Here is a 21,636-nt window from a genome sequence, read left to right on the forward strand (position 1 = left end):
AGGGGTGTGTTTTTGCTGGCAAGGAGCATGGCCACACAATAACCACAATTCCAATTACTCCACACAGTACTGCAAATTTATTCACATATGATCATGCGATAGTGTCCATAATTCATATTACATCCCACAGTAGTATCACTTTACCTTATAAACGTTACTACTCATAGTAGAGCCCCTTATTCACATTACATCACACTGAATTGCTCCTTATTCACATTACACCACACTCTATTGCTCTTTATTCACATTAGACGACACAGTAGGGCCCTTTCTATATGCAATGCCACCTAGTAGAGCACCTTATACACATAATGCCACACATTAGTAATGCATTTACACACATTCCACACAGTAATGCCCCTTACACATGAGACACCTTATTAATGTCCTTATAAACATAATGCGCCTTACACATTAAGACAACCTTTATTAATGCCCTTTTACACATAATGTCCCTTACACATATGCCGCACATTATTAATGCCCTTATACACATAATGACACAGATAGTGCCCCTTACACATATGTTGCACATTATTAATGCATTTTTACATGACACACATAATGCTCCTTACACATATTCCGAACACTACTGCACAACCAACCCACCTGCACACAGCACTCACACTACCACTAACACTGTGACCTCTGCTTGGATACAGATGTGTCCTCATAAATATTGCCTCAATGCTAACGTCGGGCACACCTTTTTTTATGAAAATGCATCTTATTTGCATTGCTATGTGGCTAGGACGCACAAGCAGCTTCTGCTGATTAAAATGATATGCAGCATGCCTATATACTGTGAGACTGTGGCTGTATCTGCATATGAAATGCTACACAGAATATAGGCATGCCACATATCATTTTAATCAGCAGAGGCTGCTGATGCCCCTAGGCATATCAAATGCCATAGGCAATTGCCTAGTTTGCCTATGCCTATGGCCGGCTCTGGTCAGGGATCTCCTATGAGTAATCGCTGAAGATCCAGATACCAGCCCTCCTTGACCAGTCTTGAGCAAGGAGGATCATCTGAACTTTTGTTCTTATACATTTTAACATCTTTGGAAAGAGTGGAAGTGAAGGGAACACATAGGTCAACCGAAACACCCAGGGTGTCACTAGGGCGTCCGCCGCTATCGCATGAGGTACCCTCGACCAGTAACAAAAATTTCTGAAGTTTCTTGTTGAGGTGAGACGCCAACTTGTCTATGGCCCTCATTCCGAGTTGTTCGCTCGCAAGGCGATTTTAGCAGAGTTGCTCACGCTAAGCCGCCGCCTACTGGGAGTGAATCTTAGCATCTTAAAATTGCGAACGATGTATTCGCAATATTGCGATTACACACCTCGTAGCAGTTTCAGAGTAGCTCCAGACTTACTCGCCATCTGCGATCAGTTCAGTGCTTGTCGTTCCTGGTTTGACGTCACAAACACACCCAGCGTTCGCCCAGACACTCCCCCGTTTCTCCGGCCACTCCTGCGTTTTTTCCGGAAACGGTAGCGTTTTTTCCCACACGCCCATAAAACGGCCTGTTTCCGCCCAGTAACACCCATTTCCTGTCAATCACATTACGATCGCCAGACCGATGAAAAAGCCGTGAGTAAAATTCCTAAGTACATAGCAAATTTACTTGGCGCAGTCGCAGTGCGAACATTGCGCATGCGCATTAAGCGGAAAATCGCTGCGATGCGAAGATTTTTACCGAGCGATCAACTCGGAATGAGGGCCTATGTGCGGAATTCTCCAAAGACTTATCACTTCTGTGAAAACCGCTTGATGAAGACTCAACCCTCCTGAACAGAGAACGTGTCCACCGACGAAGTCTGCTTCCCAGTTGTCCACTCCTGGAACGAACATTGCTGATAGAGCGCGTAAATGTTTTCGTCGCCCAGCGGAAAATCTTTCTGGCTTCTGCCATTTCTACTCCGGTTAATGTCAGTAGAAAACCATTATAAATGGCCCTTAACTCTAGACCGTTAATAGGGCGACAAGTATCCTAACATGACACTTGTCCTCAGTGAGAATTGTGCCGCTACCACAGGAGTGAGATGCTGGTCTTGAAACCATGATTATCCCAGGTGAGAACCGGACCACTTGTCCAACAGGCCCCGCTAAACACTCAGGCCAGCAACCTGTCCACTGAATGGCCTCATAGGCCCCAACCAACTTTTTCAGCAACTGAATGTATCGACGGATTGACACCGTTACAGGTCTGCCAGACTCTGAATCCTCAGAGCTTCCCCATTTCTTTTTTTTTTTTATTGGAAGGAAATAAACTCTTCTCAGTACTGCCTCTAAAAATATTGCCCAAGCCGATCTCTGTGTCATTGGGACCAACAGGGATACTGGCAAGTCCTGTTGTTGAAGAACTGTCAAGGAGAAAAAAACGTTTTGAACCATGTAGCTTCTTGATCTCTCCGTAATTCGGAGAGTGATCCAGTACAGAATAAATATGACTCCTTACTATTGAAGGAAACCCATCATACCGCCATCACCCTGGCGAAATGGTAACAACAATCCTGAATCGCAAACCTCAGGTAAGTCTAATGCGGAAGAAACCGTAATTAGACCTCCTTACTCCACTTTTAGAATGGAGAACCCTGCCATGAGAGATTCCCTCATGTGTCACAACTGAGGGTTTTAGCTGACAGGAGGAAGCCTCAGTTGTAGGGGCTGAGAGGAACTTAAACCGGGGAGGTTTAATCAGACCCCTGGACATGTAAGTGTTAAAGGAAACCCGAAGGTGTGACCATGACAACCAGGTAAAAGTAAATTAAAAGTTTATTAACAAACTCCGTGTAACAACAGACAGCAAATAATAAAAATGGCAATGTTAAATAATATGATTCCTGGAGCACTCTGACCATGAAATAGTTTCACAGGACACTGGTAGGTTAAGAACAGTTGTTAAAGTCCTTAGATGAAATAACCTTACCAGGCCTGGCTGTAGTAGTGAAGATATCCAAGGAACATGCCAGTAGATTGAACAGATGAAGCTGGTAACTTGAATCAGCTGTTGTAATTGCTGGATGGAACCAGCCAGGTGGTAAGACACGGAGTGGATGCAGAATGGAATCAGCCAGATGATAAAGTCACTGAATGAATGCTGGGTGGAACCAGCCAGGTGATGAAACACGGAGTGAATATAGTAAGATGCTAGGGAGCGTGGAAACAGAGGAATTGAAGGATGATTACCGGTGGTAGTGGATACTGCTGGAAGCAGATGAAATAGCTGGAAGCTGGAAACTGGATCAGCCACGGAGGACTGCAGAGTCAGGCTGCACCGCAGGATGGTAGGCAGGTGCAGGTCTCTTTAGTGGATGCTGGAGACAGGAGCTGGAACCTGGAAACACAACCACAGGAGAGAGACTGGAACAAGGTATGACAAACAAAGCACTGACCATTTCCTGGCCCAGGCACAGGATACTTATACCTGCAGCAATGCAGGTATTGGCTGGGCAATTATGCAGATTTCCAGGCAGTGGATTGGAGGAACTGAAGCATGTGATTAGATCCAACATGGCTGCGCCCATGTTAGAACTTGGAGGGAAAACTGGCTTGGGAAACCATGTGGAAACATAATTGTAATGGCGGCGCCGGCCACAGAGGACAGGAGACGCCAGACTGACAAATGTATGCTGAGACTCGTGGATGACAACGGAGGCCGCGGCAGGCATGGAACACCACACTGACAACCTGCACCTATAACACAGGAGCGGCGGCGGAGGCCGCGGAGAACGGGAGACGCCATGCAGGATTCAAACATGGCGCCGCTGTGAGAGCATCTCAGCGTGACAGGAGGAATGTGCAGTATGTGGACACAGATGAGATCCAGCCTTGGAACGCTGAGCAAGCCTCAGGAGACATCTGAAAGGCAGGTAATGGCGTCCAGATACCCGGATCGTGACATCATGGAGTTTAAGTAGGAAAATTGAGATTTGTCTGACCGAGTCGTCCGGCAACGGGAGCACTTTTTGTTGTTGTTTTATTTATTTTTTTATGACCGGAACAGCAGGACAATGACCTGACCCTGACACAACTCTTGTGTTGCATCACATACTACCTCCCTATCATGAGAAGACTCGGTAAGGTTGATTTGAAAAAATCAGTGAGGGGGACGTCTGGAACTCCCGTATGTCCCCCTAGGGACTCTATCCTTAACTCACTGGTCCATGTACTTTTCAGGACTGACTGAAGAGTTTTAGATGAGGTCCCACCTGTGTGGGCCCCCGCAAGATAGACCCAACATCCCACGGTGGACGTGGCAGAAAGAATGGATGATTTCTGCTCCTGTGAACCTGAACAGGCAGCTGACCTCTTATCTTTTTTATCTTCCCTTACCTGCAAAGAAAGGGGAATCCTTCTCTATTCGGTCGAAATGATGCATCCTACAACAATGCGTCACCAACCGTTGTGAGGAAACATAGGGGAAGAAGGTAGACTTACCCGTGGCACCTGCCGAGAGCACATTAACAAGGCCATCACCAAACCAGGCTTCACCTTCATGGGGAAGAGACTCCACTTCTTTTCGGAGTCAGCATTTGTGAATGCACAACGTCCTCCTAGCCGAGACCGCCATGGAAGCAGCCCGCGCATCCAAGAGTCCCATCCCTTGCAGTCGCACGGCAGTATATTGCAATGTTCTAGACATGACCAAACTTAAGGAGTATAACATCTCTCCTCAGGGTAAGTATATCGGATGACAAAGTAACCGACCATTTCTGAATACAAGCACTCCTCCCTGCGCATGCAATGCAAGTATAATCAAAGCATATAAGCAGGGCCGGATTAACAATGGGGCGGATGGAGCTGCAGCTCCAGGCCCCCCATCAAAATAGGCCCACCATTATCTCCTGTGCTGCTGTAGACAAGAAAGTTTTTTTCCTGCTACAGCAGCCTGCCAGCCCAGTGACCACCCGACGCCCCGCCCCCCGATCACGGGCCCCGCCCCCCTTCCCCGTGGGGGGCTTACTTAAAGCTGTCCCGGCAGTTAGTGACTGTCCCTATACAGATTTACTTCCTGAAGCTAAAGGGACCAGTCACAACAACAGCGTGCCACTGTCACTGCCTACTTCCTGGAGCTCCTCTCTTACACTGCACCAAGCCCCGCCCCCGTGATGACTGTGTGGCTGTGCAGACTGCAGAGCATAGTGCACTGCACTAGTGCTGCCTGTAACTGATCGCCTGGTTCGGATGATACAGCATCAGCAATCCACCCTCCAGGACCTTTGAAATAATGAGGAAAATAACAGCTTCATACTGTATCTTGTAAGTGTGTTTGTATGCATGTATGTCCGGATCCACTGTATTCATGAGTGTATGTGTGTATGTATATATATATATATATATATATATATATATATACTGTGTATATATATATATATATATATATATATACACTAGTGCTCACTATTATTTTGTGTAGGTATTTTGGACTTCCTTCCATCTTCCCTTGTCCTTTCCCCTGTGTTCCACCTGTATCTTTCCCTGTTCTTCCCCTGTGTTCTTTCCTTCTCCCTTTTCCCTCTGTTCTTCCCCCTATCTTCCTGCCGTCTATCTCTGTTCTTCCCCCTGTGTTCCTCCTGTCTCATCCCGTTCCTGGCGACTCTTAAACTGGGTACACTCTTGCACAGTATTGTTCCGATTTGTCCGATCCGTGTTAATCAGCTGTATTGTGCAGTGTGTACGGCGATTGTGCACGCCCGTGAGTCGCATGCGAGGTCACGTGATTGGCCATGCTGCATGGCCAATCACACGACCTTGCATGTGATGAAATTAATATTAATGAGTGACGGAACAGTGAACGTTCCGTCGCACACCAATATCTGTCTAGTGTGTACTGGCAATCTCCGATGCCCAGGGCAAAGGGTAATCACCCTGCACATCAGCACTATTGCTGGTCGCACTAGCGTGTACCCAGCCTTACTGTTCAGCTCAGTGGTTTCCAAACTTTTTCGAATCACGGCGCCCTAGAATATCAGAATTTTTTTCACGGCACCCCTAGGCCAAAAATTTCTTATTGAGAAATTTAGAAAGAAATATTACATTAAGTAGATTGTGTTTATATGTCATCCTTAGGGTCAGTTGTGTGGTGAGGGACAAGAATTGCCTCTGTTTGGCCACATATTTTATGACTGGCAGCCACCAGCACTGGTTTTGCCTATTATATTGACCATGAATAATTTGAATTGGTCCTGGACCACCAACCCAGGGCACCCCTGCAAGTGTCCCGAGGCACCCCAGGGAGCCACGGCACACAGTTTGGGAACCTCTGGTTCAGCTGAACAGACATTCCATGTAGGATGCAATTCGTGGCCGCTGCTGTCTTTTTTTCTTTTTTTTTTAGGTGACATTCACCAGCCGGTGTAGTGGAGAAGCCTCTGTTCAGGCCTAGGGCGGGATTTACTATAAGTTACGGGGGTTTTACCGCATTTTCCCTTTAGTAAATCCCGCCCCTAGTGAGAAAATTTAGTTGCAGGGTCACCTGTGCACACCTCACTGTAATGGCAGTGTGAGCTGTCACCACCAAGGAGATGGGGGGGGGGGGGGGGGGGGGGGCGGCAGTGTGCCTGCACTAGACTGACACGCCATATAATAAATATTTTATGCAGTGCATTATGATGTACATCTTAATGCACATGTACATCTGTTTTCTGCCTTAATTTCAGATTTGTAATCTATAAGTGTAGCTTGTTGTTGTATTTAAACTACTTTCCTGTTATTAGTAGATTTTCCCAGTTTAACCAGAAGACAGAGGGCCTGATTCAGAGGTGCACGCTATGTCATTGCGCAAGAGGACAATATTTTCATTCTGCGCATGCGTGTGAGTGGCACTGCACATGCTTCCAGATGCTTACCGCTGGGAAGCACAGAAGGAATTTGGATGCAGAGACAGGCAATTTTAGTAGGCGTTCCTGGGAGGTAACGGGGGTGGCTAGCCAGATGCAGGTGTGTCATGGCCAGCAACTACATCTTTTGTCAGAGTTGCACTGGCACACATGTTCAGAAGAACATTCTGCACCTCCATAGGGCTGACGCAATATCCGATGGTGAGACCGATGTTTGTTTTGTGTGCACAGTGGCAGATTAGCACTACGGCCGGTGAGTGTCTCACTGGGAAGACCATCAGCCGTAGCATTAGCAGAAATAAGCAGTCACGGCTGCAATAGCGTGCACCTCTGAACCAGACCAGAGTAGTCATACAACTCTCTTATATTATGCATACCGATTTTCTGTGTGCACAAAGTGACATTTCATTTACAGCAGTGCTCGAAGTGGGCCGGTATACAACGATATGGTATACTGGTACTTCTTCGAGCACTGTCCCCCCGCTGGGCAGCCGCTGCATCGAGCTGACCGCGACGCTACTATTTCAAATCTGCCGCAGACCGGCATCCAATCAACAGCGGTCGCGTGGCTGCTACTGATTGGCTGCAGGTCCGCGGCAGATTTGAAATAGTAGCGCCAGGTCATAGGAGCCAGTGCAGTGCCGCACCACCAAAGGCCGCCGACCACAGCTTCTCCGTTCTCCTTTGTTGCACCGCTGCCACTGTGCTCTGCCTCCTCCTCCGCTGCACCGCTGTCCTCTGCCTCCTCCGCTGCACCGCCGCCGCCCTCAGCCTCCTTTGCTGCCCTTAGTCCTTCTCTGCACTATCTCTGAGGCCCACAGCCTCCTCCGCCCCGCGACGACCACAGCCTCCTCCGTCTCGCGACGACCACAGCCTCCTCATGCATCGCAGACCACAGCATCCTCAGCACCGCGCTGCTAAATAGGTCATCTTACCCTGCTGCCTTTCTGTCTCCCTAGTCCCTACTGTATGCCCTTGCTGTCCCTTTCTCTGTCACTGTCCCTGTTCCTATGTCCCTGCTGTCACTTTCCCTGTCCCTCTGTCCCTCTCCCTGTCCCTCTCTCTGTCATTGCCCCTTCTGTCACTGTCCCTATGTCCCCGCTGTCACTCTCCCTGAATTCTGTTTCATTCCATGTGGTATAATGTGAATTTCGGCTCATTCCGTGTGCTATAGTGTGAATTTCGGCTCATACCTTGTGCTATAATGTGAATTTCGGCTCATACCTTGTGCTATAATGTGAATTTCGGCTCATACCATGTGGTATAATGCGAATTTCGCCTCATACCGTTTGCTATAATGTGAATTTTGTCTCATACCGTGTGCTATAATGTGAATTTCGGTTCATTCCGTGTGCTATAATGTGAATTTCGGTTCATTCCGTGTGCTATAATGTGAATTTCGGCTCATTCCGTGTGCAATAATGTGAATTTCGGCTCATTCTGTGTGCTATAATGTGAATTTCGGCTCATTCCGTGTGCTATAATGTGAATTTCAGCTCATACCGTGTGCTATAATGTGAATTTCGGCTCATACTGGGGGTAATTCCAAGTTGATCGCAGCAGGAAATTTTTTAGCAGTTGGGCAAAACCATGTGCACTGCAGGGGGGGGCAGATATAACATTTGCAGAGAGAGTTAGATTTGGGTGGGTTATTTTGTTTCTGTGCAGGGTAAATACTGTCTGCTTTATTTTTACACTGCAAATTAGATTGCAGATTTAACTCACCACACCCAAATCTAACTCTCTCTGCACATGTTATATCTGCCTCCCCTGCAGTGCACATGGTTTTGTCCAACTGCTAAAAAAGTTCCTGCTGCGATCAACTCAGAATTACCCCCACTGTGTGGTATAATGTGAAAGGGGCAGCAGTACTAGATAGTATAAGGGGTCCTACTATTGTGGTGCTTAATGTGTATAAGGGGTATATAGTTTGGTAAACTATACTAAAGGACACACACCCTTTTGAGTGGCCACGCCTTCACTTTTCCATACCCCCACTTCAAAATTTCCACTTCGACCACTGATTTACACACATCGTCATGGTGCCAAGATGTGCACATATCAGTATCACAAGTTTTTCATCGCACTTCTTTCAGATGAGGGAAAACTTGCAATGCCAGCATCGCGTCCATTACTTTGAATTGAATTCCCCCCATAGGTGTCTTTGGTAATGAGACGTACCTAATGGTTTAATCCTGAGTACTGCAGTACTGTGTTTTTTAAATTTCTAGGTGAACGCAGGCTGATTGACAGGAAGCGGACGTTTGGGGGGTGGTAAATGGCCGTTTTCTGGGAGTCTCAGGAAAAAAGCAGGTGTGCCCAAGCGTTTTCAGGGAGGGTGTGTGACGTCAACTCTGGCCCAATCTGTCTTTGTATCGCACTGTAGGAGTAAGTTCTGGACTACACACAGACTGCACAGACTGGAAAAATCATTAGCTGGTGAGTGAGCTGCGATCGGATTTGCAGATGTCCACTGTCTGGTGAAGTTTTCGCACGGCGTACACATGCATTCGCACACTTGCACAGGGCGGGTTTTCACTCTCTATGGGCGGCGGCTATCTGATCGCAGACCTCTGCAAAAATGCAGAGGAGCGATAGGGCCTGAATTAGGCCCTTGTTGCACCTTAAAAGTAAAAAAGGATAATAATATTGATGTAGTGTGACAATTGGGGTGGTGGAGATAGTAGTATTGCTGTAATGTGCAGGAAATGTGCGGTATTGCTGTAATGTGGGGTTGGTATTGCCAATTGCTGTAATATGTACAGATGGTGTGCTATTGCTGTAATGTGGACGGGCATGGTGATCTCAAATCAGGTACTCTCAGGTACAGAGTGTAACATCCAGCCCTTGTCTGATTCTATACAGATTTCTATTCACCCATTGGGATGCAGAGAAACACCATATACTGTAGAGAATTCAGATAACTTTTGACCAAAGTGGTTTTACGTTAGGTGTGTAATTGACTATGGGTTATAGGGCCTTATTCAGCAGTGGTTAAAATACAATCGCAATTGCTTTTTTTTAAGGAATGCAGCTGCAGTTATCTGCTAATAGACATCGAGCACACCAGTACATAAGAGTGCCTTCGTATATCCATCCGACGTCGGCAAACTGCAAATATATTGGTAACATCATCGCAGATTGGGTGGTGCTGAAGCTTCTGAATGAGCCTGACCACTTCTAAATGCAGCAGCTTGCCCGACACTCATAGAGCTCTCCTGCTTATAACCACCCCTTGTCACCTACCCCAAACGCTGCTCAGCTGTCACGGACTTTGTGACTGCTTTCCCTTGTGAGCGTGATTGCAACACAATCACCTGCACATGGGTATTGCATCTCAGATGCATGCGCAATGGCAAAAAATTGGCCAAAATGCCAGCGATCTTAATTAGCAACAACTGATGAATCAGGCCATAGCTGTGGTACCAAATTAATTGGTGCACATTGAGAGCCACCCTGTTATATTTTTGGAATACACATATATATATATATATATATATATATATGCCCCACCCTCACAACACTGGTCACACACCCCATATAAGTAGTCGCACTCCTGCGACGCTGGTTACTACTCTTGTGGAGACACACAATAGGCCCTTCGTAAATTTCAGCTCCAGGCCCATGTGAACCTTAATCTGGCACTGCATATAAGTAAAAGATCACTTAGCTTCCTGTAAACGATCCTTTGTGACAGGGCCCCGTGCAGAACAGGGGTTGACTCTCACTTTATTCTATCCATGGCAGGAAAAGAATAAACACTCATTTGAAACCATCTTGTCATGGCTGACCTAGAGTTATTCAACAGAGCGACCAGCACATGAGAAGGAAAAGTTTTCTTCAGCATTCACTATAAAAAAAATTATTTTTTTTGTATAAATATACCCATTTAAATACACATATACACACATATATCTATCTATATATACATATCACATATATACATAGCAGCTGGTATCGGATCGGCACTCTCCTGGATATGAGTAAATTGCTCAGGTGCCCTCTGGAAAAATTCATGCAGATGGGTTACTGTAGTACAAACAGCGGCACTCAGAGACTGACACAGCCGAGAAGATGTAAAGTGCTGGTGCTATTTATTCCATAATGCAGGCTAAGTGTTCCAACGTTTCGGGGCACGCAAGCCCCTTTGTATTTGGCTCACCTTGACAAAGGGGCTTGCGTGCCCCGAAACGTTGGAACACTTAGCCTGCATTATGGAATAAATAGCACCAGCACTTTACATCTTCTCGGCTGTGTCAGTCTCTGAGTGCCGCTGTTTGTACTACAGTAACCCATCTACATATATACATATATATATTTTTGTCAGGAACAGCAGGGTCCCTAGTGACCTTAATGCGTTCTTAATGTGTATGAACATGTACTGAATGCCAATGTCGTGGATCTAATCAGGAAAAATGATGGTCGACATAAGATATAGTATTCTTGTCGACAGCCGGGAGCAGTAACTGGGCCAAATAACATGTATGCGACCCCGAGGGGTCTGAGGGAAATATATACATATTTTTAATATAACACCCCCACAAATATTATTACGTCTGTGCTCGAGCTACAGATCAATGCAATCGTACCATACATATACATATATACACTGCTCAAAAAAATAAAGGGAACACTAAAATAACACATCCTAGATCTGAATGAATGAAATATTCTTATTAAATACTTTGTTCTTTACATAGATGAATGTGCTGACAACAAAATTACACAAATATTATCAATGGAAATCAAATTTTTTAACCCATGGAGGTCTGGATTTGGAGTCACCCTCAAAATTAAAGTGGAAAAACACACTACAGGCTGATCCAACTTTGATGTAATGTCCTTAAAACAAGTCAAAATGAGGCTCTGTAGTGTATGTGGCCTCCACGTGATTGTATGACCTCCCTACAACGCCTGGGAATGCTCCTGATGAGGTGGCGGATGGTCTCCTGAGGGATCTTCTCCCAGACCTGGACTAAAGCATCCGCCAACTCCTGGACAGTCTGTGGTGCAACGTAGCGTTGGTGGATGGAGCGAGACATGATGTCCCAGATGTGCTCAACTGGATTCAGGTCTGGGGAACAGGCGGGCCAGTCCATAGCATCAATGCCTTCGTCTTGCAGGAACTGCTGACACACTCCAGCCACATGAGGTCTAGCATTGTCTTGCATTAGGAGGAACCCAGGGCCAACCGCACCAGCATATGGTCTCACAAGGGGTCTGAGGATCTCATCTCGGTACCTAATGGCAGTCAGGCTACCTCTGGCGAGCACATGGAAGGCTGTGCGGCCCCCCAAAGAAATGCCACCCCACACCATTACTGACCCACTGCCAAACCGGTCATGCTGCAGGATGTTGCAGGCAGCAAAACGTTCTCCTTGGCGTCTCCAGACTCTGTCACGTCTGTCACATGTGCTCAGTGAGAACCTGCTTTCATCTGTGAAGAGCACAGGGCGCCAGTGGCGAATTTGCCAATATTGGTGTTCTCTGGCAAATGCCAAACGTCCTGCATGTTGTTGGGCTGTAAGCACAACCCCCACCTGTGGATGTCGGGCCCTCATACCACCCTCATGGAGTCTGTTTCTGATCATTTGAGTAGACACATGCACATTTGTGGCTTGCTGGAGGACATTTTGCAGGGCTCTGGCAGTGCTCCTCCTGTTCCTCCTTGCACAAAGGCGGAGGTAGCGGTCCTGCTGCTGGGTTGTTGACCTCCTACAGCCTCCTCCACGTCTCCTGATGTACTGGCCTGTCTCCTGGTAGCGCCTCCATGCTCTGGACACTATGCTGACAGACACAGCAAACCTTGCCACAGCTCGCATTGATGTGCCATCCTGGATGAGCTGCACTACCTGAGCCACTTGTGTGGGTTGTAGGGAGGTCATACTGGCACGTGGAGGCCACACACACTACTGAGCTTCATTTTGACTTGTTTTAAGGACATTACATCAAAGTTGGATCAGCCTGTAGTGTGTTTTTCCACTTTAATTTTGAGGGTGACTCTAAATCCAGACCTCCATGGGTTAATAAACTTGATTTCCATTGATAATTTTTGTGTGATTTTGTTGTCAGCACATTCAACTATGTAAAGAACAAAGTATTTAATAAGAATATTTCATTCATTCAGATCTAGGATGTGCTATTTTAGTGTTCCCTTTATTTTTTTGAGCAGTGTATATATACAGGTATAGCTTTTTTGTAATGCATCACATCATCACGTTAATTTATACCCAGTCATATTTGTTGGTGCCGACAGGATCACCCACATTTGTCTGTGTCTCCCATATAGTGTTTTCTTTGGAAAAGCATACAACTGCTGACATGCTGACACTTAATCTCATGAACCAAGTACCATCAGGAGTCGGCGGTGCCGACAGAGGGATTCCCATAGCCGTTTGTGACAGAGCACTCACACATGCCGACATAGGTGTACTAAACACCATCGACCGTACACTGACTATAATGGGTAGATCCCAGTATCTGACAGGGAAAACACATAAAACATTTACCAACTCATCTACCACATGCACATTATATGTGTATATATATATATATATATATAGTGCTTTATTTTTGCACTAAACAACTGTGCCCCCCCCCCCCCCCCATTTTACACAGGGAACTGTGCAACCGTGTTTTGGCGGGGCCAGCATCTCTGAGGAGAAAATGGTGCTGGATAGAGTGGTGAGGGCTAAGCCACGTCCCCTTATCGGCGCGCTTCAGTCCCGCTAGTTATTTACATTATTATACTGGCGGGGGTCTGTATACAGTGCCTAAGCACTGTATACCACTTTGCCAGTCCATAACATGAGGTATATTGCTGCCCAGGGTGCCCCCCCCTCCCCCTACACCCTGCACCCTTGTAGTGCCGCTTGTGTGTGGGAGCAATGGCGCGCAGCGCGACCGCTGCGCGGTACCTCAGACTCTGAAGTCTTCTGCCGTCACTGAAGTCTTCTGTTCTTCCTTTACTCACCCGGCTTCTTTCTTCTGGCTCTGTGAGGGGGTTGACGACGCGGCTCCGGGAACGAGCAGCTAGGCGCACCAAGTGATCGAACCCTCAGGAGCTAATGGTGTCCAGTAGCCTAAGAAGCGGTGCCCTTGAACTCAGAAGAAGTAGGTCTGCTTCTCTCCCCACACTCCCACGAAGCAGGGAGCCTGTAGCCAGCAGGTCTCCCTGAAAATAATAAACCTAACATAGTCTTTTCAGAGAAACTCAGGAGAGCTCCCCTAGTGTGTGTCCAGTCTCTCTGGGCACAGAATCTAACTGAGGTCTGGGGGAGGGGCATAGAGGGAGGAACCAGTTCACACCCATTCAAAGTCCTATAGTTTGCCCGTGTCTCCTGTGGATCCCGTCTATACCCCATGGTCCTTTTGGAGTCCCCAGCATCCTCTAGGACGTATGAGAAATAAACAAGTATAGTGTCCCAATCGTAAGATGGGACAATATGCAAGTTCCGGCTTGCATTCCAAAGACGCAATTTCCAAATGTATTATAATGCCCTCTCAGTGTGCTTTTCCCTACTTGTTTTGAGTTATACTTTTATTTGGAGTGGAGCAACCCTGATTGGCTTTTTAGTTTTATGATTTGCCTATGTGATATGAGAGAAGATTAGCAGAACACAGTCGAATGTTTATGGAACACTGGGCCTAATTCAGACCTGATCGCTTGCTAGGGTTTTTTTTGCAGTCCTGCGTTTGCATAGTCACCGCCCATAGGGGAGTGTATTTTCGCTTTGCAAGTGTGTGAACGCATATGTAGCAGAGCTGTACAAACAGGTTTTGTGCAGTCTCTCAGTAGCCCAGGACTTACTCAGCCGCTGCAAACACTTCAGCCTGTCCGGGACCGGAAATTGACGTCAGAAACCCTCCCTGCAAACGCATGGACACACCTGTATTTTTCCAACAACTCCCAGAAAATGGTCAGTTGACACCCACAAACGGCTTCTTCCTGTCAATCTCCTTGCAAACACCCGTGCAAATGGATTCTTCGCACAAGCCCATCTCTGAGCGGTAATCCGCTTTGTACCCGTGCGACGCGCCTGCACATTGCGGTGCATACACATGCGCAGTTTAGACCTGATTGCCCGCTGTACGAAAACGCAGCCTTGCGATCAGGTCTGAATTAGGCCCACTGACAGACCATCAGGAGGATTTGACTTTGATTTATATACCCATTGATCATATAAAGGATTAATTGTGTTGGTCATTGTTTAAAGGAGAATCACTTTTCAGGAGACTGTGGGACTCTCCAAAAATGTGGAAACCCCCAGACATTACAGGAGAGTAGGCAAGTATGACTTAATGATAATAGAGGTTTTTCCTTTTAATTATTAGGACAATTGTGAAGTTTTGGAAAGATGTAAGTCTAACTGGACAACATTTTTTTCTGTCTTTAGTCTGCAGTTAATTTTTTTTATTTTTTTTTTCAAGCAAGGATGCCCTTCAATGTGTAAGTGTGGATTTCTGCAGTGCAGTTTGATATTGTTTGGGGATCACCAGTTATAACCATGCAACAACCACCAACAGACTACATCATTTGATAGAGGGGACTCCTCTCCTGCAAATGTGGGTGTCCCTTAGTTTATTGAAGCCAGATTGATTGAGATTCTCTCCCATTCCTGTACTGCATAATGGTTACACACATGATCAACAGAGAACAACATGTCAAGGGGGGAGCAGTCAACCAGAGAACAAAGAAATGGAGGTTTGCCAGATGTATTATACCCACATCCTACAGTAGAAAGAAAAACTATAAACTTCATAAAACACAATAGTTTTGATCAGTTGTAATATTATAGTATATTAGTAAAATTAATATTTACAATCAAGCGACTGAGCATAGGTCATTCATCCAACAGACATATTCATAATTTACAGATCCCATATAATGATTTCTCATATAAAGTCTTAGTAAAGGGTGATGTGTGATATATAGGCAATGGTAAATTTATAACCATTAAGACTATAATTGTGTAAGATTGGTCTGAATCAATATGTGTTAAAGTATAATGTACGCTTCTAAAGTCATGTTAGCAAAGGACCATAAAACTTTCTCAGAAGTCTAGTCAGCCACTCATAGGATCAGGGCTGTCTTTTTGTATGGGCTCAATGGGCAGTTGCCCAAGGACCTCAGGAGTATAAGGTCCCTAGGCTGATAGCTGAGGGTCCCCTTTTTCCAGGGGCACCAGATTTTTGAAAATCGGCCCTAGGGAACCAGAGATATCAAAGTTCAAATCAGTGGTCCCCATCTGAACTTAATTGCTCTTCCCAGCCAGATATCTTGGGTTCTGCCTGACTTACAGTTTTTTTGAGGGTATGTTCCAAAAGATGGATTCTGGCAGGTCGTCTCTACTATGCCCAGATTGATTGAGATTCTCTCCCAAGCCTTCAAGCAGCTGGTTCCTGCCCAAGCTCCACACACCTGGGGGTATATTTACTAAGCTCCCGATTTTGACCGATTTGGTGTTTTTTCTTCAAAGTGTCATCTCGGGAATTTACTAAGCACAAATCTCGGCAGTGATGAGGGCATTCGTATTTTTATTACGGCTGTGTAGTAAAAATACGATTGAATACACCATCGGTCAAACGCGGTTGTTTAGATATAGAACTCGGTCATTTACTAAACATTCGTATTTGAAATATCTTGCGTGAAAATGCATGTGCGGCCGCAAAAAATTACTAATTGTACAAAAAGCCTAAAAAAAAGTAGACCTGCTTTTGAGAAGCGTGTTTACATGTGTTGTCAATTCTACATTAGTCACACCTGACTTTTTGGACCTTTAAAAGGGGCACCAACACATTTTTCACCACTCTCAATCTGAAATGGCTGTTACTATGTGTAGTACTGCTTTCTTGTTTGCTGGGGGATACCTGACACTGCTCCATGAGTACAATAAACCCAGGCCAGGAAAATCAACAGGGTCAGCAGGTTGTACATGTTCCGCGTAGGCTGGCCATGGCTTGTTTTTTTAGTGGGCGTTTAAATGATAACAAAATTGCTGATGACCATGTTATACAGATGCTCCGACTAAATGTAAATAATATTTTCCCTCTGTATGACCTTGTCAAACTGAACCTAGACCCTGAGACAGTACGCTCTCGCTCTGTCTCAGGCCTGCACAAACTCCTGCCTGTGTTGCACTTTATGGCTACTGGCAGCTTCCAGCCTGTGACTGGCGATGTAATTAGTATCTCACAGGCCACCTTTTAAAAATATTTAATTCAGGTGAGTTAAAACATACATACACGTCTATGTCTAAGTGGTGCTTCTGTAATGTAATAGAACACAGTATTGTATTGATTACAGGTCATGACACTCACCTTTAATTTTTGAATGGCCACTCAGGTTTTGGATGTCCTGGATGGCTACATAGATGCCTCTCTCTGCTTCCCTACCCAGGAGTCGCAGTGGCATGCAGTCAGGGTAGCTTTATCTGATCTTGCGGCCATGGCCAATGTGCTGGGTGCCATAGATTAGACACATGTTGAGCTGAGGACACCTAGGGGCAGGCAATATATTTCTAACAATCCACATCTGGCCCAAGACACTAATGTGCATGTGGTTTGTGGAGCTAATTAAACAATACACATATTCCGTGTTCACAATTTATTCATTTTAACACACGAATTTTTGTGAAAAATCAAAAAGAAAAAACATTGTAATGGTCAACATATTCTGACCAAGCATTATTATTTGTGTTTTTTTTGTGTGTTGGGTGCCGAGGATTGTGCTGGCTCGTTGGTGCGGGATCGACTTGAGCGTCGGACTGGGGAATGAACTGGGGTGTGGCTTGGTGTCGTTGTCCCCGAGCTAGATGTGGCATGGTGTGATGCCAACACACTAAGGCTTTGACTGAGATTGTTCAAGCTTGCTGTGAGCTGCGTATTAGCGGCAGTGTTGTTAGCTATTATGCGTGATAGGTTGTCATTGATCATTTGGTTGTGTTGTATGATCTGGATTAGTGATTGTTGCTGCCGCTGCTGTTCATCCAAGATGCGTTGTAGGTTTGTTTGCATTTGGCTGTTGTCTGCCCTCATCTGCTCCATGGAGTTAGCGATTCTGCCCACCTACACTATAAGTCTGCCTGAGTTGCGACTCAGTCTAGGCAAATGATGGGGCAGACTTGACAGGTATTAGCTGTTGGTGGTGAGGCACGCGTAGTGTTGCGCCTGTTGTGACGACCAACGGCTCCAAAACTCAGTGCCCATTTGTGTGTCGACTTGTGTTGTGCTCAATTGGGGGCTGTGGGATGTTTGGGGTGGTTGGGGTATGTCCTGCGGCGTGGTTGGCTGAGTAGGATCGATGGGCTGCAGGTGGAGTGTGAAGGTCTCCTGGTGATGTTCCTGCTGGTCATCCTCGGTGATGATGGCTGGGTCTGTATGGGGTTGAAGACAGCCACTATTTAGTAAATATGTAGCAATGGTCTTACTATAGGTTTACGTCAACATGCATTACTTCTTAATATTAATGTTGTAATTGCTAAATAGATTGTGGCATAAACTTAACTATGTTGCTCACCTTTTTTTAAAAATATGTGGCTTCTAACGTTCACTACTCAGTTGGTAAAAGTTTGTGGGAATAGTAGGATTCTGAGCCATAATTACTGTTTAAACACGAAGAACTCTAACAAATACAAAGTACTACATTTACATATTGGGTATGAAGCTTCCTTTGGAACAACACACACAATACAACAAATGTGTTGACCAATACACTCATACATTGTTCAAGGCAGTCAGTGGTCTGGCCAAAACGTTAACAAATATAGTGGTCTAAAATGTACACATTAACAATGGGTGAAAAAGTATTAAGGTGCCCTATGTTTAGAAGTGGTGTTGTTGGCCATGCAAAACAATTGGATGAGACTTAACATTTATGTTGGTTTTTTACTCCAAAAATTATGTTACAAAAATGTGTTGATATGGCCAAGATCACATCTGACAATTAACCATCTAAAAATACCTTAACACCATCTGCTTGTTGTTGTTGATTATTGCAAGGATGACTGGTCATTAGTGTAATTTTTTTTTCTCTGTACTAACAGTGGGGCAGATGTATAAACCTGGAGAAGGCATAAGGAAGTGAAAAACCAGTGATATGTGCAAGGTGATAAAGGGACAAGGCAAACAGATCCAATATTTACATTAACAGTTGTGTTTATTTTGTACTGCTGCCTTTATCACCTTGCACATATCAGTGTTTTTTCACTTCCTTATGCCTTCTTCAGGTTAATAAATCTACACCACTGTTTGTTTACTTATTTACACGTAATTGTTATGTTTACTCACCAGACAACTGAGGGGATTGTGGCTCCTCACTTTGGGGGCTGGCCAAAAGAGCTAGTGGTGGCACGGCCGACACTGCGGAGATGCGCCGTTTGGGTGGTGATGCTGGTGCTGGAGCTTGAGCCTCAAGACGGCGTCTCTTGGGTGGCCTCGTAGCCACAGTAACCGAGCCCTGTGATGGGCGCCTTAGTGTAGGGGGATTTGCAGAAGAAGAACCTATGTGATAAGATAATCATTAACATTTTGTGTTTCTATGTGTTTGCAGAATATGTGTTTACAGTTAAATCTTGCCGGCATTGCCACCATCTGCATCTCTTGGCAGTGTTGGATGTGGCCTGGCTGTGCTGCTTCTCTGGCGTACTGTAGAAATATGAAGAATGTCCTTATGAACATACTATTTTGGTGATATGTTTATGCAAATTCCTTATTGTGATGTAAACATATGTGGTACCTGATGAGAATTAAACTAAACGATGCTTATGCTTTTCTGCCTGACTTCATTGGGTGTGTATACATTAAATTAGCAAAAATTTAGCACAAAAATCCATACACAAAGGCGCATAATGCAAACAATTATACTACTTAAAACCAAAACGTCGTAGCTTGACACAACCACCATATTGCACGCTAAGGTCCCAATTTTTGAAACAATGAATAAATCACTAGCCACAAATATCTGCTAAAACTTGGAAACATCACAACCAAATATGCATTAAAAAACACATCAAGCACACAAAGGACAACCCAGAACAACACACAATAATAATAATAACATAAATGCTATGAAATGTATTTAAAAAAAACCTTTGGAAAAAAAAAACACTTCTTTAAAATACACCTACAAACATTTACTTTTGACATAAAACACCAGAAAAACTCCAAGGCAACCAGAAAAAAAAATAAAAAAAATTATAAAAAAATATACATAATTGAGAATAACAGTACATCAGGCCTGGCCAACCTGTGGCTCTCCAGATGTAGTGAAACTACACATCCCAGCATGCCCTGCCACAGTTTTAGCATTCCCTAATAGCAAAACTGTGGCAAGGCATGATGGGACTTGTAGTTTTACAACAGCTCGAGAGCCACAGGTTGGTCAGGCCTGCACTACATCGCCAACACATTAGAAGAATGAACAAACTGACAACCACAATTAGCTAGAAGACATTTCAGACAACTAAGGACAAAGCACAGATGTTTAAATTGTTAAAAAAAAACTAAAAAAATACTCACCATCCTGCCTTGGCCGATCCGAATCCCGGACATGAGTGGCACCAACCACTTCTGGCGGAATGAGTGCACGCACAGGCTCCTCCCAATCACGGTAAGATGCACGGAATGGGTGTCCACCCCCCGGTTTGGCGGGCCGATTTAGCCTCCTTGGCCATCTTCGCCTTGACACGGCGCTTTATGTCGTAGAAACGCTTACGACACGTGTCCTCGGTCCGCCTCACCACACCCTCACTATTAACAGCCGCAATTACCTTCCCCCATAGAACACTCTTCCTGCGTGATGACACCTTTGCAGCATCATGGCCAAACAACTGCCGATGATGCCTCATCAGCTCCCGCACCAAAGCTATATTTTCAGCGTAGCTAAATTTTGCATTGCGGCCAGTCTTTGTAGTGGTGCGTGGCTGCGGAGCCACAACACCATCACTATCACTGGAGGCCGCAGCAACAACCTGCCCCTCATCCTCACTAACCTCCTCCACCTCACTAACCTCCTCCTTCTCACTCACCTCCTCCCTCTCACTCACCTCCTCCCTCTCACTTACCTCCTCCACCTCACTCACCTCCTCCCTCTCACTCACCTCCTCCACCACACTCACCTCTGACTGGGACATAATCAGGACAAACAACAAATAACACTGAGAAAAAAAACAGTAAACACACTCCTCCACTACCACTACACACCACACACCAAACACACACACACTCACTCACAAACAATGACAATAGACTAGAGATGAGCGCCGGAAATTTTTCGGGTTTTGTGTTTTGGTTTTGGGTTCGGTTCCGCGGCCGTGTTTTGGGTTCGACCGCGTTTTGGCAAAACCTAACCGAATTTTTTTTGTCGGATTCGGGTGTGTTTTGGATTCGGGTGTTTTTTTCCAAAAAACCTAAAAAACAGCTTAAATCATAGAATTTGGGGGTCATTTTGATCCCAAAGTATTATTAACCTCAAAAACCATAATTTCCACTCATTTTCAGTCTATTCTGAATACCTCACACCTCACAATATTATTTTTAGTCCTAAAATTTGCACCGAGGTCGCTGGATGACTAAGCTAAGCGACCCTAGTGGCCGACACAAATACCTGGCCCATCTAGGAGTGGCACTGCAGTGTCACGCAGGATGGCCCTTCCAAAAAACCCTCCCCAAACAGCACATGACGCAAAGAAAAAAAGAGGCGCAATGAGGTAGCTGTGTGAGTAAGATAAGCGACCCTAGTGGCCGACACAAACACCGGGCCCATCTAGGAGTGTCACTGCAGTGTCA

The sequence above is a fragment of the Pseudophryne corroboree genome, chromosome 6, assembly GCF_028390025.1.
Source record: "Pseudophryne corroboree isolate aPseCor3 chromosome 6, aPseCor3.hap2, whole genome shotgun sequence".
In the NCBI taxonomy this organism is placed as follows: Eukaryota; Metazoa; Chordata; class Amphibia; order Anura; family Myobatrachidae; genus Pseudophryne; species Pseudophryne corroboree.